This window comes from Mobula hypostoma, chromosome 4 (genome assembly GCF_963921235.1).
Source record: "Mobula hypostoma chromosome 4, sMobHyp1.1, whole genome shotgun sequence".
Lineage (NCBI taxonomy): Eukaryota > Metazoa > Chordata > Chondrichthyes > Myliobatiformes > Myliobatidae > Mobula > Mobula hypostoma.
This window is the reverse complement of record NC_086100.1, coordinates 191878931-191906234: the sequence shown is the minus strand read 5'-3', so window position 1 is coordinate 191906234 and position 27304 is coordinate 191878931. Positions and strand designations below refer to the sequence as shown.

Below are 27304 nucleotides of genomic sequence, written 5' to 3'. Positions count from 1 at the left end.
TCAGGAACAGCTTCTTCCCCTCCATCAATAGATTTCTGATCAGTCCATGAACCCATGCACACTACCTCATTAGTTTGTTTTGCACCGGTTATTTAATTTTGTTAATTATAATAATGTTATGATTCTGCACTGAACTGCTGCTGCAAAACAAATCTAATTTCATCATTCATCGATAATAAATGTGGTTCCAATTTTGATGCAGCGTGCTGCTGGACAGACCCAGTGAACCACTTCGACCACAGGTAGAGAAAGCTAAAGATGAGATTCACGTTATTTGTCACATGTACATCAAAACATCAAAGCACACAGTGAAATACGTTGTTTGCGTCAATGACCAACACAGGCCTTATTTGTGCAGAGGGGCAGCCCAACAGTGTCACCATGTTTAGCTTGCCCACAATTTACTAGCACTGTATCCCGTATGTCTTCGGAATGTGGGAGGAAACCAGAGCACCCGGAGGAAATCCATGCAGTCAGAATCAGAATCAGTTTTAATATCACTGGCATATGTCATAAAATTTGTTGTTGTGCAGCAGTATATTGTAGTACATAAAAATAAAAATGATATTACAGTAAATAAGTAGTACAAAAAGAGAGGGGAGAAAAGCAGTGAGGTAGTGTTCTCGGGTTCAATGTCCATTCAGAAACTGAATGGCCGAGGGGAAAAGCTATGCCTGAATCACTGAGTGTGTACATCCTCCCTGATGATGGCAATGAGAAGAGGGCATGTCTTTGGTGATGGGGTCCTTTATGATGGATGGTTTTTTTGAAGCATTGCCTTTTGAAGACGGCCTGGATGCTGACGGGGAGGGCTAGTGTCCCTGATGGAGCTGCCTGACTTATGATTCTCTGCAGCTTATTTCGATCCTGTGCAGCGACCCCCTTCACACCAGGCGGTGATGCAGCCAATTAGAATCCTCTCCAGGGTACATTTGTAGATATTTGTTAATGTCTATGGTGACTCAGTGGAGTGAAGGGATATGGGGAGAAGGCAGGAATGGGGTACTGATTGTGGATGATTAGTCATGATCACAGTGAATGGTGGTGCTGGCTTGAAGGGCCGAATGGCCTATTCCTGCACCTATTGTCTATTGTATACTGTCCTAACGAAATATAGCCACTGTCATGCCTTCTTTGTAGCTGCATCGATATGTTGAGGCCAGGACAGATCCTCAGAGATGTTGACACCCAGGACACCCAAAATAGGGGTGGGAATTGATGTCTGATTGCCAAGCGCTCGGAATGTAATAGCGTTCAGCTAACCGCTAGGTTACTGTGCTGGACTTACGTGATGCTGGCATTCCTCTGCTAGCTTATTAGGGATCTTTAAGGAACATCATGGACCGGATGGCCTGTCCATTATGTCCTACGTTAACATCAAGATGCCTCTGCAAAGGGAGTTCCAGAACTTCACGCCAGCCTCAAAGTTCAAAGTAAGTTTTTTATCAAAGCACTTATATGCACGTGTGGGCACGTGGCCAAGTGGTTAAGGCATTGGACTAGCGACCTGAAGGTCGTGAGTTCGAGCCCCAGCCGAGGCAACGTGTGTTGTGTAAGGCACTTAATCACACATTGCTCTGCGACGACACTGGTGCCAAGCTGTATGGGTCCTAATGCCCTTCCCTTGGACAACATTGGTGTCATGGAGAGGGGACTTGCAGCATGGGCAACTGCTGGTCTTCCATACACCCTTGCCCAGGCCTGCGCCCTGGAGCGTGAAGACTTTCCAGGCGCAGATCCATGGTCTCGCAACACTAACGAATGCCTTTAGTTAGTATATGTCACCATATACTTACCCTGGGATTCTGGGATTTGCTTTCTTGCAGGTGTTCATAGCAGAACAAATAAATAAAACAGAATCAATGAAAAACTACACACAAAGACTGACAGACGCCGTGCAAAGAAAGACCAGCTGTGCAAATGCAAAAAAATACAAGTAGAAATAAAAATAGATCAATAAGTAAATACGGTAAATAATATTCAGAACATGAATTGTAGAGTCCTTGAAAGTGAGTCCAAAGATCGTGGAGTCAGTTTAGTATTGAGATGAGTGAAGTTATCGATGCTGGTTCAGGAGCCTGATGGTGTTGGGTAATAACTGTTTCTGAACCTGGTAGTGTGGGACCTAAGGCTCCTGTACCTCCTTTCTGATGACAGCAGTGAGAAGTGAGCATGTCATGACTTATTTCCTAACCACCTTAGGACCCTCTGCAGTTCTCCAACAGATCCACCAAATAACCTTGGTGATATGGGCAGATTTACTCAGCAGTTGAGGATTGTTAATGAGCTGATGTGCTCTGCACATCTGGCACAAGACACTGGACAGTCAATACATCTCATTCCTCAAAGATGACAGCTGTGTCCCTATCGCTTTGTTCAAAGCCATCAGAGAGAGGGAAAATTAATTATCAGGCTTCTAACGTGTTATTCACCTTGAAAGGTCCAGGTACCCAGATCCTGAAGCTCTGTAATGATGCTGTTCAATTCTGTTGTTTCCTTTAACATTTACAGAGCAAAGTCAACCTGGATGTGTTCAGTCACCATTTGGGACATCAAATTAGGACTGTACAAGATCTTGATGAGACTGTACCTGGTGCACTTCTGGTTGACCATAAGATCTATAAGATCACAAGATAAAGGAGCAGAATTAGTCCATTTTCCCCATCAAGTCTTCTCTCCCATTTCATCTTGGCTGATCCATTTTCCCTCAGCCCCAGTCTTCTCCCCATATCCTTTCATGCCCTGACTAATCAAGAATCTATCAATTTCGGCCTTAAATTTACCCAATGACTCAGGCTCCACTGCCACCTGTGCAGCGAATTCCACAGATTTACCACCCTCTGGCTATAGAAATTCCTCATCTCTGTTCTAAATGCACAACCCTCTGTTCTGAAGCTGTGTCCCCTCCAGTCTTAGACTCTCCCACCATAAGAAACATCCTCTCCACATCCACTCTATTGAGGCCTTTCAACATACGATAGGTTTCAATTAAGTCACCCCTCATTTTTCTGAATTCCAGGCCCAGAGTCATCAAACACTCCTCAAATAACAAGCCTTTCAATCCCAGAATCATTTTGGGTACCTTCTTTGAAGCCTCTCCAATGTCAGCAAATTCTTCCTTAGACAAGGAGTATAAAACTACTCAGAATACTCCAAGTGAGGCCTCACTGATGCTTTTACATCCTTGCTTTTATATTCTCTAAAAATAAATGCTAACATCACATTTGTCTTCCCCTCCACTGAGTCAACCTGCAAATTAACTTGGGGGGAATTCTGCATGAGGACTCCCAAGTCCCTTTGTACCTCAGACTTCTGAATGTTCTCTCCATTTAGAAAACAGTCTATGCTTTTACTCCTTCTATTGAAGTGCATGACCATCCACTTCTTGACACTGCATCCCATCTTCGATAAGTAATTGGTCATTGCTTTACTATTGTCATGTGCGCCGAGGTACAGTGGAAGAAGTTTTTTATCTGTCTCTACAGTTCATTTCACAACATAACTACATTGAGGTATTACAAGGGAAAAACAAGAGAGAAAGAGATTAAGGTGAAGGAGGGGCATGGTAGTGGAGTGGTTGGCACAAAGCCAGTGACCCGGAATACTGCTGTCTGTAAGGAGTTTGTACACTCTCCTTGTGACCACGTGAGTTTCCTCCGGGTGCTCTGGCTTCCTCCTACATCTCAAAGATATATGGGTGTAATTGGGCAGCGCGGTCTAATTGGACAGAAGGGCCTGTAACCATACTATCTAAATAAATAAAGTTAGCAAGGCAGCAGAAAAGTTTCTCAAGGATGCTGCTCAGACTAGAGAACTTGAGTTACCAGGAGATATTGGATAGGCGAACTGGGACTGTTTGTCTGGAGCGAAAAGTCTTACCCAGGTATAGAAAATTATGAGGGGTGCAGATAAGGTGGATAGTCACAGTCTTTTAACCAGGATAGGGGAACTACAGGGCCGAAAATCAGAACCAGAATTGGGTTATTATCACTGACATACAGTACCGTGCAAAGCTCTTAAGCACATATATACAGCTAGGGTGCCTAAGACTGTCGCACAGTACTGTAGTAATTTTATATATTGCACTGTCATTCTGCCCATATTGGAATCAGGTTAATCATCACTCACATTTGCCATGAAATTTGAGTGATAATAAAGCTGATTCAGGTATGGGTCTCTATTGTGGACAAAGAATGGGAAGGGGACAGGGAGAGGGGAATCATGGTTGGGAAAAGGGGAAAGGAGAGGGAAGGGAGAGGGGAGGGAGCAGGAAGCACCAGAGAGACATTCTGTAATGATCAATAAACCAATTGTTTGGAATCAAATGACCTTGCCTGGTGTCTCAGGGCTGGCTGTGTCTGCAGCTGAGCCATCCCCATCCCTGACACTCCTTCTCTGCCACCTGTCCCTCACACCTCCTGAGGCTCTCTACCTCACCATTCCCAACATCCTCTGCTCCCACCAGATTTATAAACTCGGTCCCTGCTCCATGTTGACTGATATAGTATTGTCCAAAAGTCTTAGGGACCCTACAGTGGCATGCAAAAGTTTGGGCAGCCCAGTCAAAATTTTTGTTACCATGAATAGCTAAGCGAATAAAAGATGACCTGATTTCCAAAAGGCATTAAGTTAAAGATGACACATTTCTTTAATATTTTAAGTAAGAAAACTTTTTTTATTTCCATCTTTCACAGTTTCAAAATAACAAAAAAGGAAAAGGTCCCAAAACAAAAGTTTGGGCACCCTGCATGGCAGTACTTAGTAACACCCACTTTGGCAAGTATCACAGCTTGTAAATGCTTTCTGTAGCTAGCTAAGAGTCTTTCAATTCTTGTTTGGGGGATTTTCACCCATTCTCCCTTGCAAAAGGCTTCTAGTTCTGTGAGATTCTTGGGTCGTCTTGCATGCACTGCTCTTTTGAGGTCTATCCACAGACTCTTGATGATGCTTAGGTCAGGGGACTGTGAGGGCCATGGCAAAACCTTCATCAGCTAAAATCTAAACAAGCCTGATGCATTTTGGAAACAAGTCCTGTGGACTGATGAAGTTAAAATAGAACTTCTTGGCTGCAATGAGCAAAGGTATGTTTGGAGAAAAAAGGGTGCAGAATTTCATGAGAAGAACACCTGTCCAATTGTTAAGCACGGGGGTGGATCAATCATGCTTTGGGCTTGTGTTGCAGCCAGTGGCACTGGTAGAGGGAAGAATGAATTCAATTAAATACCAGCAAATTCTGGAAGCAAACATCACACCGTCTGTAAAAAAAAAGCTGAAGATGAAAAGAGGATGGCTTCTACAACAGGATAATAATCCTAAATACACCTCAAAATCCACAATGGACTACCTCAAGAGGCGCAAGCTGAAGGTTTTGCCATGGCCCTCACAGTCCCCCAACCTGAACATCATCGAAAATCTGTGGATAGACCTCAAAAGAGCAATGCATGCAAGACGGCCCAAGAATCTCACAGAACTAGAAGCCTTTTGCAAGGAAGAATGGGTGAAAATCCCCCAAACAAGAATTTAAAGACTCTTAGCTGGCTACAGAAAGCGTTTACAAGCTGTGAGACTTGCCAAAGGGGGTGTTACTAAGTACTGCCATGAAGGGTGCCCAAACTTTTGCTTCGGGCCCTTTTCCTTTTGTTATTTTGAAACTATAAAAGATGGAAATAAAAAAGTTTTCTTGCTTAAAATGTTAAAGAAATGTGTCATCTTTAACCTTATGCCTTTTGGAAATCCGGTCATCTTTTACTCGCTTAGCTATTCAAAGTAACAGAAATTTTGACCAGAGGTGCGTAAACTTTTGCATGCCACTGTATGTGCCTAACAATTTGCGCAATACTGTATGTGGTGAAATTTGTTGTTCTGTGGCAGCAGTACATTGCAATACATAATAATAAAAACTATAAATTACAATAAGTATATACACACAGACACACACACACACACACACACACACACACACACACACACACACACATTATATATATATATATATATATAAGTAGTGCAAAAAGAAAGAAATCTACTGAGGTAGTGTCATGGGTTCATCGTCAATTCAGAAATTTGAAGTTGGAGGGTAAGAAGCTGTTCCTGAAATATTGAACGTGTGTCTTCAGACTCCTGCACCTCTCCCTTGATGATAGCAATGAGAAGAGGGCACATCCTGGGTGATGGGGGTCCTCACTGACAGATGCTGCTTTTTTAAGGCATCGCCTTTTGGAAGTGTCCTGGATGTGAAGGAGGTGAGTGCTCATGATGGAGCTGACTGAGTTCACAACTTTCTGCAGCTTTTTCTGATCCTGTGCAGTGGCCCCTCCATACCAGACAGTGATGCAACCAGTTAGAATGCTGTCCATGGTATATCTGTGGAAGCTTGCGAGTACCTTTGGTGACATACCAAATCTCCTCAACTCCAATGAAATATAGCCGCTATCATGCCTTCTTTGTAATCGCATCGATATGTTGGACTTAGGTTAGAGCCTCAGAGATGCTGACAGTCAGGAACTTGAAATTGTTCACCCTATCCATTTCTGATCCCTCTATGAGGACTAATGTGACCTCCCTCATCTTGACCTTTCTGAAGTCCACAGTCAATTCTTTGGTCTAAATGATACTGAGTGTAAGACTGTTGCTGTGACACCACTCAACCAACTGACCTACCTTGCTTCTGTACACCTCCTCATTACCATCTGAAATTCTGCCAACAATAGCTGTGTCATCAGCCAATTTTTAAATGGTGTTTGAGCTGTGCTTAGCCACACAATCATGGGTGCAGAGAGAGTAGAGCAGTGGGCTAAGCACACAGCTTTGAGGCGTACCACTGTTGATTGTCAGCGAGGAGGAGATGTTCTGATCCACACAGACTGTGGTCTTTGGTGAGGAAGTCAAGGATCCAGTTGCAGCGAGAGGTACAGATGCCCAGGTTTTGGAGCCTGTGATTGTAACTGAGGGCAGATTGTATTGAACTCTGAGCTGTAGTTAAGGAGCAGCAGCCTGACATAGGCATTACTACTGTTCAGGTAGTCCAAAGCCAAGTGGAGAGCCAGTGAAATTGCATCCACTGTTGACCTATTGTGGCAAGAGGCAAATTGTAGAGGGTCCAGGTTCTTGCTTAGGCAGGAGTTGATTCTAGCCATGACAAACTTCTCAAAGCACTTCATCATAGTAAATTTGACTGCCACGGTGATAGTCATTAAGGCAGCTCACCCTGTTCCTCTTGGACACTGGTGTGATTGTTGCCCTTTCGAAGCAGATAGGAGCCTCTGACTGTAACAGTGAGAGATTGATGATGTCCTTGAACAGTTGGTTGGCACAGGCTTTCAGAGCCCTACCAAGAAGACCATCAGGGCTTGACACCTTGCAAGGGTTCACCCTCCTGGAAGATATTCTGATGTTAGCCTCCGAGACAGAGCACAGGGTCAGCGGATACTGCAGGAATTCGCAGAGGTGTATCGTTTTATTCTCCTTTCAAAGTTGAGCTGATCTGGGAGTGAAGCATCACAGCCATTCGTGATGTTAGGTTTTGATTTGTAGGAAGTAATGGCCTGAAAATCCTGCCAGAGCTGATGTGCATCCAATTCCATATCTAACCTCAATCAGAATGTTTTTTTTTGGCCTTTATGATAGTATTCTGTAGGTCATACCTGGACCTTGTATAAATAAGTAGATAGATAGTGCAAAAAGAAAGCAATAGGTTTAAGGGGAGAGGGAAAAGATTTAAACAGGACCTGAGGGTCACATTTTCCAAACAAAGGGTGGTGGGTACAGCATATGGAATAAGCAGCCAGAGAGAGTGGTAGAGGTAAAGACAGTTATGTTTCAAAGACTTTTAGACCAGTTCATGGATAGGAAAAGCTTATAATAAGGTGGGTCAAATGCAGGTAAATGGGACTAGCTCAGGTTGGTATGGATGAAATGGACTGAATGGCCCATTTTGTGCTGTATTACTCTATAATTATTATTTGAAGAGTTTCTTCCCATCATTGAGAGATCTCTGAACATGCCCACAATTCTGACAGATTTTTTTTGTGTCACCCTTGCACAGAAGCCATGCTTTTCTTCTCTGTGTCATTTCAACTTCAGTATACGTGCTGCCAAAATGAGCACAACGTTACAGCGACAGCTAATCTGATGCTGCAGGTCGTTCTGCAGTAGTGGAAGGCGCTAGGTAAATGGAGGGATTATTCTGACGGACTTGGTGGTGTTGTGCATCGGGGCGAAGTAAGGCTCTGACCACCCTCCGCACTATCACAATAAAAGGGCACTGAAGAATACCAATAAGCCCTTCATAGGGTAATATAATATGGCAACAGGCCCTTCAGCCCAAATAGGCAAAGATAGCTTCTACCCCACTGTAACAAGACTATTGAATGGTCCCCTACTGCAGATAAAGAGATAGATATAATTTGTCACATGCACATTGAAATATACAGAGAAATGCATCGTTTGGATCAAATCAAATTAATGAGGACTGTGTTGAGCAGCTAGTCAGTGCCCTCACGATTCTGGTGCCAACACAGCATGCCCACAGCTCATTAATCCTAACTGTACACCCTTTTTAGGATGTGAGAGGAAACTGTGGTCACAGGGAGAACGTACAGACTCCATGCAGACAAGGGCAGGAATCAAGCCGTGGTTGTATGGCTGGTGCTGTAATAGTTTTACACTACCTGCTACGTCACCATGACAGACTCAAGATAGACTCTTGACCTCACAGTCTACTTTGTATGATCTTGCACCTTACTGTCTACCTGCACTGCACTTTCTCTGTAACTGTTGCACTTTAATGTGCATTCTGTGATTTGACATCTATCTCCTAGTCTGGTTCCACCCATCACCTACCAGCCTTTGCCACACTCACAAACAGTCTGCTATACACTGCCAATCTTTCCTTTAACCCACAGGCTCCCAACCTGAGATCCATGGACCTCTTGGTTCATGGTATTGGTAACCCCCGCTCTCTGTCCTCAGTCCTAACGCAGGGTCTCAATGTATCGGTCTTCACCACCATCCACAGCAGTTCATTTCAGGCACGCATTGCTCCATGGGTAAACAAAAAATGACCTCTGACACCTCCTCTAAACTTACTTCAAAGTTGCCTTAAAAGGATACAGTCTGCTATTAGCCATTGCCACTCTGAGAAACGGACACTGGCTGTCCACTCTGTCAGAATCATCGGCATATGTCGTGAAATTTGTTGTCTTTGTGGCAACAGTACGATGCAATATATAATAATAGGGGAAAAAACTGTGAATTACAGTAACTATATATATTAAATAGTTAAATTAAAGATTAAATATTAATATTAAAAACATGAATTACAGTAACTATATATATTAAATAGTTAAATTAAAGATTAAATATTAATATTAAAAATGAATTACAGTAACTATATATCAAATAGTTAAATTAAATAAGTAGTGCAAGAATATAAATAAAAAAAATAGTGAGGTAGTGTTCATGGGTTCACCGTCCATTCAGAAAGCAAATAGCAGAGGGGAAGAAGCTGTTCCTGAATTACTGAGTGTGTGCCTTCAGGCTCCTGTACCTCCTTCCTGATGGTAACAATGAGCAGAGGGCACATCGGGGTGATGGGGGTCCTTAATGATGGATGCCGCCTTTTTGAGGCATCACTCCTTGAAGATGTCCTGGATACTACGGAGGTTAGTGCCCATGGTGGAGCTGACTAAGTTTAAAACTTTCTCCAGCTTACTTCAATCCTGTGCAGTAGCCCCCCCCCATCCCCCCCATACCAGATGGTGATGCAGCCAGGTAGGATGCTCTGTGCCTCTTATCATCTTATACACCTTTATCAAGTGCTCCCCATTCTCCTTCACTCCAGTGAGAAAAACTTTCCACTAGAGTAATGTTCTCCAATCCGGGCAGCATTTTCTCTGAAGCTTCCACATCCTTCCCATGATGAGGCGATCAGAACTGAACACATTACCTCAAGTATGACCTAACCAGAGTTTTACTGAGCTGCTACATTACCTCGTAGTTCTTTAATTCAGTTTCCTGACTAATTCTCATGAAATTTGTTTTTTTTGCTTCAGCAGTACAGTACATGTCATTACTACAGTACTGTACAAAAGTCTAAGACTTTATTTACTTCAGACTTTTGTACAGTCCTGCATGTCATGAAGTTTGTTTTTTTTTGTGGCAGCAGTACAGTGCAATACGTGAGATTACTATTTACACTGTATTCTTTCTGCTTCTTTCCATCTCCCTTCCCCTTTACTCAACCTTTTCCCTTCACCTCTCTCTGTCCCCTTTCCACTCTCAGTCCACAATAGAATCAGTATCAGGCTTATCATCACTCACATACAGTACTGTGCAAAAGTCTTATGCATCCTAGATATATACATATATAAGCCCTAGACTTTTGCACAGTTTTTTATCTATCAAATATGAAAATTCCCCATTGTATTCGTTATGTTACAACCACAGATGACAACTCACTTGGTCGTAAAACATTCTGGGTCATCCTGGAATGGGAAAGGTGCTGTTAAATGAGAGACTTTATTCAAAAGATGCTTTCAGTCAGCCAAAGATTATCTGCTGTTGATCTTACAGCCACAACTCATTTTAAAAGCCCCACAAAGTTCAGTTTTTATCAAAAATGCTCTGCAGAAATCTAACTATATTGCATCTGATATAATTCTGCTCTGATTTAATTAACTCTTCAAAAAATAACAATACACTGGATTTGCAAGGCTTGACTTGTTGTTTTCGGAACCTATGTCACAACTGCTTTAGACACTTCAAAATTGATAGCATCTTATAAAATTCTCCTGAGCATTTTCTTTCATCGTTAATGTTGGACGAGCTTGTTCATAATTCACGGCTTGATATGTCACTCGTTGAATGGCTGATAAAGTTATGGCAGTGACTCTGTAATCGTCTGGGTATCATTACTCACCCCGGGTGTAAAGATTGCCCAATAAGGAGAAATTGAGGGGAATTTAGGAAAATAAAAAGGAACAAATGCTTTGTAGGTTCAGCAAGTCAGCTGCTGAGAAACTGCTCCCATGAATGGAGAGGCTGGGATCAGAGCGCATGGTCTCAGGATTGAGATGAGTGGCAATTTCTTTCCTCAGAGGGACAAGAACAGAAAAACCTAAAATAAGTGGTGGGTAGAGCACAGTCCGTCACAGGAAAAGCCCTCCCCACAATGGAGCACGTTCACAAGGGGTACTGCCACAAAAAAGCAGCATCCATTAAAGTTATCAAGGACCCCCAACAGCAACACCTTGCTCTCTGCTCACTGCTGTCATCAGGAAGGAGGTACAGGAGCCTAAGGTCCTACACCACCAGGTTCAGGAACACATATTACCCTTCAACCAACAGGCTTCCGAACCATTTCAACTCTGAACCAATTCCACAACCTGTGGACTCACTTTCAAGGACTCCACATTGGTATTCTAATCAATATTATTTATTTATTTATTTATTTTTGTGATTGCACAGGTTGTCTTTGTTTGCACATTGGTTGATTGCCAGTCTTTGTGTGCAGATTTTCACTGATTCTATTGTATTTCCTTGCTTTACTGTGAACTTCTGCAAGAGCATGAAACTCAGGGTTGTATATGGTGACATATCTGTACTGTACTTTGATAATCAATTTACTTTGAACTTTGAACACTAGGAACAGCAGATTCTGGAACCTGGATGAACAAACGCCTGACAAAGGTACTCAGTTACAAAATTGACGGGTTATAGATACAGTAGGTGTACAAAATTACGAGGGGTATAGACAGGGTAAATTCAAGCAGGCTTTTTCCACTGAGGTTGAATAAGTCTAAAACTAGGGGTCATGGTTTAAGGAGGAAAGGTTAAATATTTAAGGGGAACATGAGGGCGAACCTCTTTACTCAGAGTGTGGACCAAGCTACGAGTGGAAGTGGTGGATGAGGGTTTAACTGCAACATTTAAGAGAAGTTTGGATAAGGTCATGGATGGGAGGGGTACGGAGGGCGATGGTCCAGGTTCAGGTTGATAGGACGAGGTAGAATAACAGTACAGCATGGACCAGTTGGGCTGAAGGGCCTGGTTCTGTGCTGTAGAGTTCTATGATGCAGTCAGTGGAGCAGCATCAGTTGTGGGGGTGGGAGGGGGTTTAGGAAGCACCAATACTGTTGTAGCAAAAACAGTAATTGGCTGTTCAGCTCCTCAAAGACCTGAACTACCCTTCAGTAAGATCTTGAATAAATTCAGTGCCAGTCATAGTCAGAAAAACTTAGAGACGTACAGGATGGGAACAGGTTTTGGAGCTGAAGGAAGATACTCAGCCAATCTTGTCCTACTTGTCTGCTATTGGCACACCATCTTCAAAACTTTTCCTATCGATAACTGTGTCAAAATATCTTTTAAATAATCTTCATTTCATATGCATTTCTAGATTCTGTCTAACTCGTCTATTAACTTACACTTAGTGTCCCTTTTATTAGCTACCTCCTGAAAAGTGGCCACTGAGGGTATGTTCATGGTCTTCCGCTGCCATAGCCCATCCACTTCAAGGTTTGGTGCGTTGTGCATTCTGAGATGCTCTTCTGCTCACCAGTGTTCTAACCTATGGTTATTTAAGTTACTGTTGCCTCCCTGTCAGTTTGAACCAGTCTTGCCATTTTCCTCTGTCTTCACTCATTATACTTTATACTTTATTGTCGCCAAACAACTGATTCTAGAGCGTACAATTGTCACAGCAATACTTGATTCTGCGCTTCGCGCTCCCTGGAGTACAAATCAATAGTAAATATTAAAAATTTAAATTATAAATCATAAATAGAAAATAGAAAAGGGAAAGTAAGGTAGTGCAAAAAAAAACCGAGAGGCAGGTCAGGATATTTGGAGGGTATGGCCCAGATCCAGGTCAGGATCCGTTCAGCAGTCTTATCACAGTTGGAAAGAAGCTGTTCCCAAATCTGGCCGTACGAGTCTTCAAGCTCCTGAACCTTCTCCCGGAGCGAAGAGGGATGAAAAGTGTGTTGGCTGGGTAGGTCGTGTCCTTGATTATCCTGGCAGCACTGCTCCAATAGCATGCGGTGTCGGAGCAAAATGTTTTTGCCCACAGAACAGTCACTGGATGGTTTCATTCTCTGTAAACTCTAGAGACCGTACTGCATGAAAATCCCAGGAGATCAGCAGTTTCTGCAATACTCAAAGCACCCCATCTAGCACCAACTATCATTCCACAGTCAAAGTCATTCAGATCACATTTCTTCCCCATTCTGATGTTTGCCCTGAACAACAACTGAATCTCTTGAGCACGTCTGCAGGCTTTTATGCATTGAGTTGCTGCCACGTGATTGGCTGGCTAGTTTTTTGCAGTAACAAGCAGGTGTACAGGTGTACTCAATAAAGGGGCCACTGAATGTATATATTGGTTCAGGATCAACATAGATTCAAACCGCTCCGAGATAAGACCAAAAACAATCTGCTGGAGGAACACCATGGAAGAAGCAGCATCCATGGGGGAGGAAAGAAACTGTCAAAGTTTCAAGTCAAAACCCTGTAAATGGGCAGAGAGGAAGGATAGTCCCTCCTGATCTTCTCCATCTATCACTCACTCAGTTTACCCATCAGTTCCCTCCCTCCTCTCCACCAGCCCATCACCTCTCCCTTTCTTTATTCATTAGTTTCCAGCATTGGCAGCTCCTTGTGTTCCTACTCTCATGCTCCAACAGCTGTCTCCACATTTATAAGACCAAAAGACATAGGAGCAGAATTAGGCCACTCGGCCCAACAAGTTTGCTCAGCCATTCCAACATGTCAGATTTATTATGCCCCTCAACCCTATTCTGTCTTCTCACCATAACATTTGATTAATCAGAAACCTATCAACTTCCGCTTTAAGCATACCTAATGACAGGCTCCACAGCTGTATATGGTAATGACTGCCACAGATTCACCACCTTATGGCTAAAAATAATCCCACCTCTGTTCTAAATGGATGTCCCTCAATTCTGAGGATGTGCCCTCTGGTCCTAGACTCACCCACTATAGGAAACATCCTCTCCATACCCAATCTATCTAGGCTTTTCAGTATTTGATAGGTTTATGTGATCTTCTCTCTTTCTTCAAAATTTCAGCTAATACAGGTGCAGAGTCATCAAGAGCTCCTCATATGATAACCCTTCCATTTCTGGAATCATTTTTATGAACCTCCTCTGAACCCTCTCCAATGCCAGCATATCTTTTGTTAGATAAGGGACCCAAAACTGCTCACAATACTCCAAGTGCGGTCTCACCAGTGCCTTGTAAAGATTCAGCATCACATCCTTGCTCTTATATCTTAGTCCTCTCGAAATGAATGTTAACATTGCATTTGCCTTCCTCGCCACAAACTCAGTTTTCAAGTTAAGGAATCCTGCATGAGGGCACCAACGTCCCCTTGCACCTCTGATTTTTGAAATTTAGAAAACAGGCTATGCCATTATTTCATCTACCACTTCCCGACATTATTTTCCATCTGCCACTTCTGTGCATATTCTCCTGCTTTCTCTAAGTCCTTCCGCAGACTCCCTCCTTCCAGAATACTACCCTCCCCTCCAACTAACTTACTATCACCTGCAAACTTAGTCACAAAGCCATCATCCAAATCAATGATATATAACGTGAAAAGAAGCAGTGCCCTGCGGAACATCACGATTCACTGGTGACCAACCAGAATAGGCCCCCTTTATTCCCACTCTTTGCCTCCTGCTAGTCAGCCGATCTTCTGTCCATGCTAGTATCTTTCCTGTAATATCATGGACTGTGCCCTTATATATGGCACCTTATTGAAGGCCTTTGGAAAATCCAAGTAAACAACATCCACTGACTCTCCTTTATCTATCCTGCCTACTGGTTCCTCAAAGAATTCCAAAAGATTTGTCAGGCAAGATTTCCCCTGAAGGAAACCATGCTGACCTCAGCCTACTTTAACATGTTCCTCCAAGTACCATGAAACTACATCCTTACTAATGGATTCTAGCATCTTCCCAACCACTGAAATTAAGCTATCTGGCTTCTAAATTCCTTTCTTCTGTCTCCCTCTCTTCTTCAGGTGTGGAGTGACATTTGTAATTTTCCAGTCTTCTGGAACCATTCAAGATACTAGTGATTTTTGAAAAATCATTATTAATACACCAGCCAGTGGTATAGTGGCATCAGCACCAGACTTCAGGTTGAGTGGTACAGGGTTTAAATCCGGCTGGCTCCTTGCATGCATGAGCTGGATTGAGCATCGAGCTAGCAACTTAGCCTCGTGAAAAAACAGGCAAAGTGTGAAGGAAATGGCAAGGTTGTTGCCCGATGCTCCACAAGGCACAGAGAGGATTAATAATTACTTCTGCCTCTAAAATCTCGTCAGCAACCTCTTTCAGAACAGTTGGGTGTAGTCCATCTAGTCCAAGTGAATTACCTACCTTCAGACATTTGAGCTTCCCAAGTACCTTCCCCTTAGTAAGAGCAACTACACTCACTTCTGCCCCATGACACTCTCACATTCTTCCACAGTAAAGCAGACGCAAAATACTTATTAAGTTTGTCCGCCATTTCTTTGTCCACATTATTACCACTCCAGCATCATTTTCCAGTGGTCTGATATCTACTCTCATTTCTCTTTCACTCTTCATATACCCTAAAAAATAATCCTTTGATATTATTCACTAGCATATCTTCATGCTTCATCTTTTCTCTACTTACGGATTATAGTTGCCTTCTGTTGGTTTTTAAAAGCTTCCCAATCTTCAAATATTCCACTAAATTTTGCTCTATTATATGCCCTCTCCTTGGCTTCTATGTTGGCTTTAACTTCTCCTGTCAGCCACAGTTGCATCATTTTCCCTTTAGAGTACTTCCTCATCTTTGGAATGTATCTATCCTGCTTTTTCCGAATTGCCCCCGGAAACTCAAGCCATTGCTGTCCTGTTGTCATCCCTGATAGTGTCCTCTTCAAATCTACTTTGGCCAGCTCCTCCTTCATGCCTCTGTAATTCCCTGAATTCCATTGTAATACTGATTCATCTGACTTTATCTTCTCCCTCTCAACCTGCAGGGTGAATTCTAAAATATTATGATCACTGCCTCCCAAGGGTCCCTTTACCTTGGGATCACTAATCAAATCTAGTTATGCAACACCCAATCCTGAATAGCTTATCCCCTAGTGGGCTCAAATACAAGTTGCTCTAAAAAGCCATCTTATAAGTATTCTACAGACTCTCTCCCTTGAGATCCAGCACCAACCTAATTTTCCCAATCTACCTGCATATTGAAATCCCCCATGACTATCGTAACATTGCCCATATTATATGCCTTTTCAATCTCCTGTTATAACTTATATCCTACATCCTGGCTATTGTTCAGAGGCTTGTATATAACGCCCATAGGATCTTTTTACCCTTACAGTTTCTTAACTCTACCCACAAGGATTCTATATCTTTTCATCCTACATCATCTCTTTCTAAGGATTTATTTCCATTTTTTATCAACAGAGACACTGCAAACCCTCTACCTACCTCCCTGTCCCTTCGATGCATGGTGTATAATTAGATATTAAGCTCCCAACTATAATCTTCTTTCAGCCACAACTGTGATGCCAAAAACTCATACCTACCAATCTCCTGCGCTGCAAGATCATCTACCTTATTCGCTAAACTGTGTGCATTCAAATATAACACCTTTGGTCTCGTATTCATCACTACTTTCGATTTTGCCCCCATGTTACACTTCAACTCATCTCACTGAACATATTTTTCCCCTATCATCTGCCTGTCCTTCCTCCCATTTTCACTACACAATTGCCCCATCCTCAGCCCTATCACTCCATTTCCCATCCCTCTGCCGAATTAATTAAACTCTCGCTAACAGCTCTAGCAAGCCTGCCCACAAGGATACTGGCCACCTTAGGTTCAGGTGTACCCCATCCTTGTTGCACAGGGAATACTTTCCTCAAAAGAGATCCCAATGATCCAGAAATCTGAAACCCTGTCCCCTGCAGCACTTTCTCAGCCACTCATCATCTACTATCACCCTATTCCTTCCCTGTTATTCCACGTGGTACTGGGAGTGATACAGTAATTTCTACCTTCGAGTTCCTGTTCTTCAGTCTTTTCCCCTCACTCCCTAGACTCAGTGCACAAGTCCGCTTTCCCCTTTCTACCTAAGTCATTGGTGCCAATGAGCACCACAACCTGTGGCTGCTCCTTCCCCCTCTTGAGAATCTTCTGCAGCCACTCTGAAACAGTCCTAGAGCATAGCACCTGGGAGGCAACACACCATCCTGGCTTCTCTTCTGCGGCTACAGAATCTGTTGTCCATCCCCCTAACTACCAAGTCTCCTATCACTAGATCTCTGCCCGAGTTTACCTTTCCCTGCTGAGCCTCTGGGCTGGCCACAGTGCCACTGGCCTGTCTGCTGCTGCCCCCTGAGAGCTCGACTGCTGACTCCTCTTGCTTCTCCAGGTGGTTACCCACCTACTAACTGAGGCCTGCCCTCAGGATGTGATCACCTCAGCAAAAGTCTCATCTATGAAGTTTTCATTCTCCCAGATGGACCTGACAGCATCCAGCAGTAGCTCCAGTTTTCTGACTTTGTCAGTCAGAAGCTGAAGTTGAGTGCACTTCCTGCAGATGTAGTCATCAGGGAGAATGTTACTTACTCTGTAATCCCACATCTTACAGGAGGAACATTTGACTGCATAAACCTGCATCCTGCCTACACTTGTCATACCTCTACTTTCTCAGGCTTAAGTTCTAGCCTGTGCCTCTTTGTGTCCAAGCCCATTGAAGCAAACTCTGACCAGTCTAACACAAGCCCACTCCAACAATGGCCACTCCGCTTACCCTTTCTTTTTATTGACCCCTGCCAAGTGCCTAAAAGATCACAATTGCAGCCTGCCAAAGTGTTCCAAAGGCCCCCAAGCTCTTTTTAAACCTCATGCAGTGTCACCAACTCACGATGCTTGAGTGAAGTTGAGTGAAGTTATCTCTTTTGGTTGAAGAACATGATGGTGGACAGGTAACAACTGCTCCTGAACCCGAAGGTGTGTCTCCTGACGCTCCTGTACCTTCTTCCTGATGGCAGCAGTGAGGAGAGACCATGGCCTGAATGATGGAGGCCCTTAATGATGGATGCTGCTTTCCTGCGACAGCATTTCATGTAGATGTGCTCAGTTGGTGGGAAGGACTTTACCCTTGATGGACTGAGCCTTATCCGCTACTTTTCGTAGGATTTTCTCTTCTGTAACATTGGTGTTTCCATAGCAGGCTGTGATGCAGCCAGTCAATGTACTCTCCACCACACATCTATAGAAGTTTGTCAAGGTTTCAGATGTCATGCTGAATTTTCGCAAACTCCTCAGGAAATTGAAGCGCTGCTAAGTTTTCTTCGTAATTGCACTTATTTGCTGGGTCTAGGACAGGTCCTCTGAAATTATGACATTTAAGTTGTTGATCCTCTCCAGCTCTGATCCTCCTCTGAGGACTGGCTCATGGATCTCTGGTTTCCTCCTCCTGAAGTCAATAACCAGCTCCTCGGTCTAGCTGACATTGAGCTCACTCAAAGACCTTCTGAAGACGAAGCACTCCATTGTTCTCGGCTGATAGCAATTCCTTCGCTAGTATTTTCACAAGTGAAATCAAAATCGAGTTCATTGTCATTTGCATAAGTTACATGTATGTGTTACAGGTGCAGTGAAAAATTACTTGCAACAGCATCACAGTCACATAGCATCAGGGGCACAACTACCACAAGCAAACCGTAAATTAAATATTAACTGTTTTACAAGGAAAGATACAATTAAAACAAAGTCCATTGTAATGCAAAGTGGTCAAATCAAACTTAGTGTTGCCATGCTGAGGTTGTGCAGTTTGGTTCACGAACTGAACGGTTGAAGGGCAGTAATTGTTCTTGAACCTGGTGGTGTGGTGTGGGACTTCAAGCTTCTGTACCTCCTGCACGGTGGTAGCTGGGAGGAGATAGCATGGACCAGATGGTGGGGAACTTTGATGATGGACATTACTTTCTTGAGATAGCAGCTCATGTAGATACCCCACCGATGGGGGAGGGATGTGTCCGTGATGTATTGGGCTGAGCCCACTGCTCTCTGCAGCTTCTTGCATTCTCGCACATAGAAATTGGCTGTACCAGGCCAATTATCGGGTCAGTCTGCCATTATTAGTGTGACTAATTTAGTGCTATAGGCTTTTGCTTTGTGCAGGAGGTGGTGAAACATGCGAGGTTCGAGTCAAAGCGCAATAGAAATGCAATGCAGATGTCTCATGACCTCAACTGACCTTCAGAGTCAGCCTCATATTTATTCAGTATGGGGCAGTTTACCTGTGCCCATGCAATGCATCATTACGCATCCTGTATTGTGCTTGAGCGCCAGATTTTCATCGAGCTAAGGGCAATTAGGCAGCCGAGTACGCATCACTGACTGCTCTGAATACTGCGATGACTGACCTTCGACCCTCAGCATCCTACAAGGTGCCATCATTAGAGCGAACAGGTGCATTCGGTGGGTAGCAATCCCGCGCTCTGACACTCGGAACGGTATGTTGGTCGTTAGCTGGAACGCCTACTCAATAATTGACTCCCGCCTCACAAAGGAGTCTCGGAGGGGGCAGGGGGAGATACAGCAGTCCTGTCACTCATGTTTGTCTGCCAGCATTTCGACTGGATTCATCAGTACCTTTCTGGTTTCCGGACAGAGCGCACACACCCATCAACCCATCCGACATATTTACCAGGAGCGCTGCGTGCACAGGAGACTTGGCATTGTCCCATCTGTCTAGCAATCTCTTTGATCCCCTCATATCAGACAGGAGGTACTGTAACATTAGGACAAGGACTGTTAGGATGGGATACAGCTTCTTTCCCCAGACCGTGAGACGGCTGAACTCCCTGCCACCACCCAGGTCTCATCAAGTATGAAGTGTCATTAGCGTTATAATGTTTACAGTTTACTGTTTACTTTTTAACTTGTGTCATAGATGAATATTATTATTTATTAATTTTAGTGCTGATATTACATGATATTACTTATATATTGTGTACGAGTTACATGGTCAGCACTGAGCAAAAGTCTCAGACACATAGGGCGCCTAAGAATTTTGCACAGTACTGTATTTGTCACCGTGGAGCAGAGAGCGAGTTTGTAAATCTGGCAGGGGCAAAGGCTGTTGGGAATGGCGGTGTACGCTGAGAGACAAGGTACGGTCATTTGGCTCCTAATAAATTGGTTTATTGATCATTACAGAATGTCTCTCAGATGTTTCCCTCTCCCTCCCTTCTCCCAATCATTATTCCCCTCTCCCTGCCCCCTTCCCACTCTCAGTCCACAATAGAGACCCATATCAGAATCAGGTTTATCCTCACTCACATATGTCATGAAATTCTTTTTCTTTCTGCGGCAGCATCACAGTGCAATACATAAAATTACTACAGTACTGTGTTGTGCACCTTGGTCTGGAGGAACGTTGTTTCATTTGGCAGTATGCATGTATACTATCAAAGTCTGTAGATAGGGAGCAGTGCTACGGAGGCGGGGAGCCTGCAGAAAGGCAATGACAGGTTGGAAGAGTGGGCAAAGAAGTGGCAGATGGAATACAGTGTAAAGAAGTGTGTGGTTCTGCACTTTGCAAGGAAGAATTAAGGCCGGGACTATTTTCCAAATGGGAAGAGAATTCAGAAATCAGAAGTGTTAAGGCACTTGGGCATCCTAGTTTAAGACTCCCTATAGGGTGATTTGCAGGTTGAATTGGTGGTAAGGAAGACAACTTCAAAATGCTAGCATTCATGTCCAGAGGACTGAAAGGAAGGATGGATTGCTGAGGCTTTATAAGGCACTGTTCAGACCACATGTGGAATATTATGAGCAATCTGGGCTCTGTATCTAAGGAAAGACGTGCTGGTGCTGGGGAGAGTCCAGAGGAGGTTCACAAGAATGACATTGGGATTGAAAGGCTTAATATATGTGGAGCCTTTGATGGCTCAGGGCCTGGTACTTGAAGGGGTTCTGGAGGTGGGATCTCATTGAAACCTACCAGTTTCCAAAAGGCCTGGATAGAATGGATATGGAGAGAATACTTCCATAAGTAGGAGGGTCCAGGATCCAAAGGCACAGCATCAGAATAAAGAGATGAGGAGGAATTTCTTTAGCCAGAAGATGGTGAATCAGTGAAATTCGTTGCCACAAAGATCCGTAGATGCTAAATTTAGATTAGATTAGATTATGAGGACACTCAGTCCTCGTTTATTGTCATATAGAAATGCATGCACGCATTAAGAAATGATACAATGTTCCTCCAGAGTGATATCACAAAAAAAACAGGACAAACCAAAGACTAACACTGAAAACACCACATAATCATAACATATAGTTACAGCAGTGCAAAGCAATACCATAATTTGATAAAGAACAGACCATAGGAACGGTAAAAATGTTTCAAAGTTCCGATCGAAGTTATTGGGTGTATTTAAGGCAGAGATTGATAGGTTATTGATTGATAAGGGGATAAAGAGTTATAGGTGAAGGTGGGAGAATTGGTTTTATTTTTTTATTTAGAGATACAGAGCAGAACAGGCCCTCTGGCCTAATGAGCTACCCACCTATATAACACCAGCCCGATCACAGGACAATTTACAATGAACAATCAACCTAGTAATCTTTGTACATCTTCGAAAACTGGAGTACCTGGAGGAAGCCCACTCCCTCACGGGAAGGATGTACCAACTTCTTACAAACAGCATTGGAAATGAACTCGGGATTCCAATGTCCCAAGCTGTAATAGGGTCGAGCTAACCGCTATGCTACCATGGTTGAGAAAAGGAAAAGAAATGTCATCCATGAGTGAACGGCTGAGCAGATTGGATGGGCCGAACGGCTTAGTTCTTCTCCTATACCCGATGGCATTATGGTAAGGGACAATGTAATCATTGCTCTTAAGTGGGGAGTAGAAAACTAGCCAACATTTGATGAGGAGGGATTGCTTTTGAACAGAGTGTGTAGGAGAAGCCCTGCACAATCACAATGTACAAATACTTGAACAGGACAAGAAGATGAGCACAGAAATCAGAGGAGATTCATAAGAATGATTCTGGGAATGAAAGGGTTAACATATGAGGAGTGTTTGATAGCTCTAGGTCTCTACATGCTGCAGAATAGAAGAATGGGGGGGGGTGGATCTCACTGAAACCTACTGAATATTGAAAGGCCTAGATGAAGTGAATGTGGATAGGATGTTTCCTATAGTGGGGGAGTTACGGACCAGAGGCCAAGGCTCAGAATTGAAGGGTATCTATTTAGAACAGAACTGAGGAGGAATTTATTTAGCCAGAGGCTGGTGAATCTGTGGAATTCATTACCGAGGACAGCACTGGAGGTCTAGTCATTGGGTATATTTAAAGCATATTTGAGGCTGATAGGTTCTTGATTAGTCAGGGTGTCAAAGATTATGTGGAGAAGGAAGGAGAATGGGGTTCAGAGATATCAACCCTGGGATTCACTTTCTTGTAGGCATGCTCACTAAATCCATAATAGAATAGTAACCATAAAAGAATCAATGATAGACCGCACTGACCTGAGCGTTCAACCAGTGTGCAAAAGACAACAAACTATGCAATTACACAAATAAAGACATAATAATAATAAATAAACAATAAATATCAAGGACATGAGATGAAGAGTCCTTGAAATTGAGTTCATAGGTTGTGAGAATATTTCAATGATAGAACAAGTGAAGTTGAGTGAAGTTATCCCCTTTAGAAACACAGAAAATCTACAGCACAATACAGGCCCTTTGGCCTACGATGCTGTGCCGAACATGTACTTACTTTAGAAGTTACCCAGGGTTACCCATAGCCCTCTAGTTTTCTACTCCATGTACTCTTTAGTTCAAGAGCCTGCTGGTTGATGGGTAGTAACTGTTCCTGAACCTGGTGGTGTGAGTCTTAAGGCTCCTGTACCTTCTTCCTGAGGGCAGCAACGAGAAGAGAGGGTGCCCTGGGTGGTGGTCCTTGATGATGGATGCTGCTTTCCTGAAACAACACTTCGTGTAGATGCATTCAGTGGCATAGCTGGATTCATCTGTGATACTGAGCCGTATCCACTATTTTGTAGGAATATCTGTACAAGAGCATTGGTGTTTCCATACCAGGCCATGATGCAGCCAGTCAATAGACTCTCCATTACTTATTTATTAATTTGCTTATTTATTGATTAATTGATTTACCTTATAGTAATTTTTATGTCTTGCACTGTATTGCCGCCACAAAACAACACATTTCACAACATATGTCAATGATAATAAACCTGAAAATGAAAAAAAAAGATGTGTGGGATTTTCTGTGCTCTCAAACCCATTTAAGGCACAAACACCCAAGGGCCAATCCCACTGAGAAGTAGGGATGGAGGAGAATCAATTGAGAACTGCGAGGCAGTGAGTGAGTACTAGAAGGAACACTTCAAACAACTCTACATTCACAATTCTGTCCTTGATGTGAGCACCCTTGACTCCATCCCACCGTGAACTATCTAATACTTCCCCTGACTGACGTCTATAAGCTTCTTGTTAGCTGAATTTGCCACAAGCACAAGAGAGTCTCTATTTGTCATAGCACACCAAAGCTTTGAAACATTCAGTGAAATGCATCATTTTCACCAACAACCAACACAGTTCCAGACTATCAGACATAGGAGCAGAATATGGCCATTTGGCCCATCAAGTCTGCTCCGCCATTCCAGCAGGGCTGATTTTTCATCCCTCTCAACACCATTCTCCTGCCTTATCCCTGTAAGCTTTAGACACCCTGATTAATCAGGAGCCTATCAACATCTGCCTTAAATCTACCCAATGACTTGGCTTGCACCGCTATCTGGGGCAATGATTTCCACAATTTCACCACCCTCTGGCTGAAGGAATTTTTCCTCATCTCTACTGTGAGGCTGTGTCCTCCGATCCTGGTCTCCACCACTATAGGAAACATTCTCTCCACATCCACTCTATCTTTTCCTTTCAATATTCAACAGATTTCAGTGAGATCCCTTCCCCCCGCCACCTGATATGCTGGGAGCAGTCTGCAGAAGTTGAAATGCCCCTGGTGACAACATAGCACATTCACAACTTTCTAACCACAACTCGTATGTCTTTTGGGAGGAAACTGGAGCCCCAGGGGGAAATCCATGTGATTATGAAGACAACGTAGACCCTACATAGTCACAGGGATATTGTAGCATACTGATTAGCTATTACAGTGACCACAATCAGTGAACAGGCCTCTATTCTCACTCAACACACATCAAAGTTGCTGGTGAACGCAGCAGGCCGGGCAGTATCTCTAGGAAGAGGTACTGACGAAGGGTCCCAGCCCGAAACGTCGACTGTACCTCTTCCTAGAGATGCTGCCTGACCTGCTGCGTTCACCAGCAACTTTGATGTGTGTTGCTTGAATTTCCAGCATCTGCAGATTTCCTCGTGTTTGCTCTATTCTCACTGCTGTCCGTAAGGAGCTTGTACTCTCTCCCCGTGACCGCGTGGATTTCCTCCAGGTGCTCCGGTCCCCTCCCACATTCCAAGACATACGGGTTAGGGTCAGTAAGTTGTACTATGTTGGCTGTGCCCGGCACATCCTCGGGCTGCGTTGGTCGTAGAGGCAAACAAGACCTTTCACGGTACGGTTCGATATTTCAATGTTCATGTGAAAAATAAAGGTAGGCTTAAAAAAAATCTTTACAAACATCTTGCAGACAGTGGCAGGAGCGAACCCAGGTTGCTGGTGTTGTAGTAGTGTTATCTAACAGTTTACTAGTTTTCACACTGAGAGTGGTGTACGTGGAATGAGCTGTCAGTGTACACATACAGTGATTTGAACATGGATAAGAAAAAGCAGGAAGATATAAAACCATAAGATCACAAGATATAGGAGCAGAATTTGGCCATTCGGCCCATTGATTCTGCTCTGCCATTCAATCAGAAATGATCTGTTTTCCTCTCAACCCCATTCTTCTTGCTCCCTGCTGTAACCTTTGACACCCTTACAAATCAAGAGCCTGTCAAGGTTGATAGGTTCTTGATTAGCAATCCTGATGAAGGGACTCCAGTTGAAACGTTGACAGTTCGTTCGTTCTATGCTGCCTGATCTGCTGAGTCCCCCTAGCACTTTTTGTCTGGGCTGTTCTGCATTTTAAGCATCTCCAGAATCCCTTGTGTTTATGATATCCTTGGTAAATGGTAAAAAGGTTGCGACTGTCAGATGTACTGAGACACAGTGCAAGTTTTGTTTGCACACCAGCCAGACAGATCATTCCAGATAGAAGTACATATTGATAGCACAGCAGGGAAAACAGGAACAGAATGCAGAAAGAGGTGTTGCAGTTACAGAAAAACATGCAATGCAGACAGAAGAATAAAGAGAAAGGGTAACGACGAGGAAGATTGAGAGATCAAGTCCAAAACATCAACTGCTTAATCCTTTCCATAGGTGCTGCCTTATTTGCTGAGTTCCTCCAGGATTTTATGTGCTGTTGTTAAGAGATCAGGAGATATTTTAATCATATAAGAGGTCCATTCAAGCATCTTCTAACAGTGTTATGGAAGCTATCCTTGAGCCTGATGGTTCATTCTCTCAAGCCTTTGTTTCTTACTGCCTATCAGGAGGGGGAGAAGAGAGAATGATCAGGGTGGTAAGGGTTTTTGATCACATTGGTTGTTTTAATGTGGCAGCAAGAAATGTAAACAGAGGCATACATTTCACCAAGGATCCAACATGGTCTGTTCATACCAGCTGTGTGGTTAAAAAAAAGGCAAAACAGCGCCTCGTTCATCTCAGACCTTTGAAGAAGCTTGGAATGAGTCCCCAAATCCTAACGACTTTCCACAGGGGCACAATTGAGAGCATCCTGACTGGCTGCATCACTGCCTAGCATGGAAACTGTACTTCCCTCAATCGCAGGACTTTGCAAAGAGTGGTGCAGACAGCCCAGCGCATCTATAGATGTGAACTTCCCACGATTCAGGACACATAAAGACAGGTGTGTAAAAAGGACCTGTAGGATCATAGGGGACCCAAGCCACCCCAACTACAAGCTGTTCCTGCTGCTACCATCCAGGAAATGGTACCGCAGCATTAAAGCCAGTACCAACAGGCTCCGGGACGGCATCCTCCACCAGGCCATCAGACTGATTAATTTACACTGATACAATGGTATTTCTATGCTTTATTGACTGTCCTGTTGTACATACTATTTATTACAAATTATTATAAATTGTACATTGCACATTCAGATGGAGACGTAACGTAAAGATTTGTACTCCTCATGTATGTGAAGGATGTAAGAAATCAAGTCAATTCAGTATAGGGGAGGCCAGTTCCTGTCATGTGCTGAGCTGTTTCCATAACTCTCTGCAGTTTCTTGCAGTCACATGCAGATCAGTTACTACCAAGCCAAGACGCATCCAGACAAAATGCTTTCACATTACATCAGTGCATTGAGGTAGTACGAGGAAAACAATAACACAATGCAGAAGAAAGTGTTACAGTTGCAGAGAAAGTGCAGCACAGGCAGACAGCAAGGTGCAAGGTCCGTGACAAGGTAGATTGTGAAGTCAGAAGTCTAGCTAGGCAATGCCAGGATGTTCCTGAGCGTGACGGTACATGACTTCAGGCTTTTGTATTTTTTGCCCGATGGTACGGGTAAGAAGAGAGAAAGACCAGGGAGGGAGGGGTCTTTGATTATGATGACAGCAGGAATTGCAGACAGAATCCATAAAGGGGAGATACTTTTTTTGTAATAGACGGGGCTCGTTCATAACTTTACATGATCTTCATAACTTACTCTCCCAGCAGTCGCATAAACCAGCTATGAACCACTTCCATAGTGCATACGTCCTTCTGCAAACAGGACGTGGACCCTGAATAAGGTTTAACCATCTCAACTGGAAAAGAATGGAGGAATTTCCTTTCTTTTACTTTCTGCATTTTTCCCCCATCTATCATATTAATGTAAAATTAATGAAGATGGCTCTCTCCTCCAAATAAAGCAGATAGGTTGCAATGCTGAATTATAAATTGGTATTGATTTTTTTTTGGAGGGATGGAGGCAGGTGATTGTCAACTGACACAGGGAAATGCATTCTCCCGGTGAGGAGTCACACTCATACATCAAATATAGATGAGATGGAGGCATCAGTGACACATCAGGTTTCCAAAACAACATCAGAAATGAAAGCCCCAGTAAACACAAATATCAGCTGTAAGAACTCTGCAGCTGGTTTATAAAATGTATGAGAAATGATACTGAAATCTGGCATATTGCAAATGCCA

General features: G+C 43.4%; 1 protein-coding gene and 1 pseudogene across 1 annotated transcript in view; both read right to left on the bottom strand.

Moving 5' to 3' along the window:
• The window catches only part of LOC134345011 (transcription factor COE3-like), a 496949-nt gene that overhangs the window by 257546 nt on the left and 212099 nt on the right, over window positions 1–27304 (bottom strand). The window lies entirely within an intron of this gene.
• Window positions 8006–8106, bottom strand: LOC134346037 (U6 spliceosomal RNA; annotated as a pseudogene).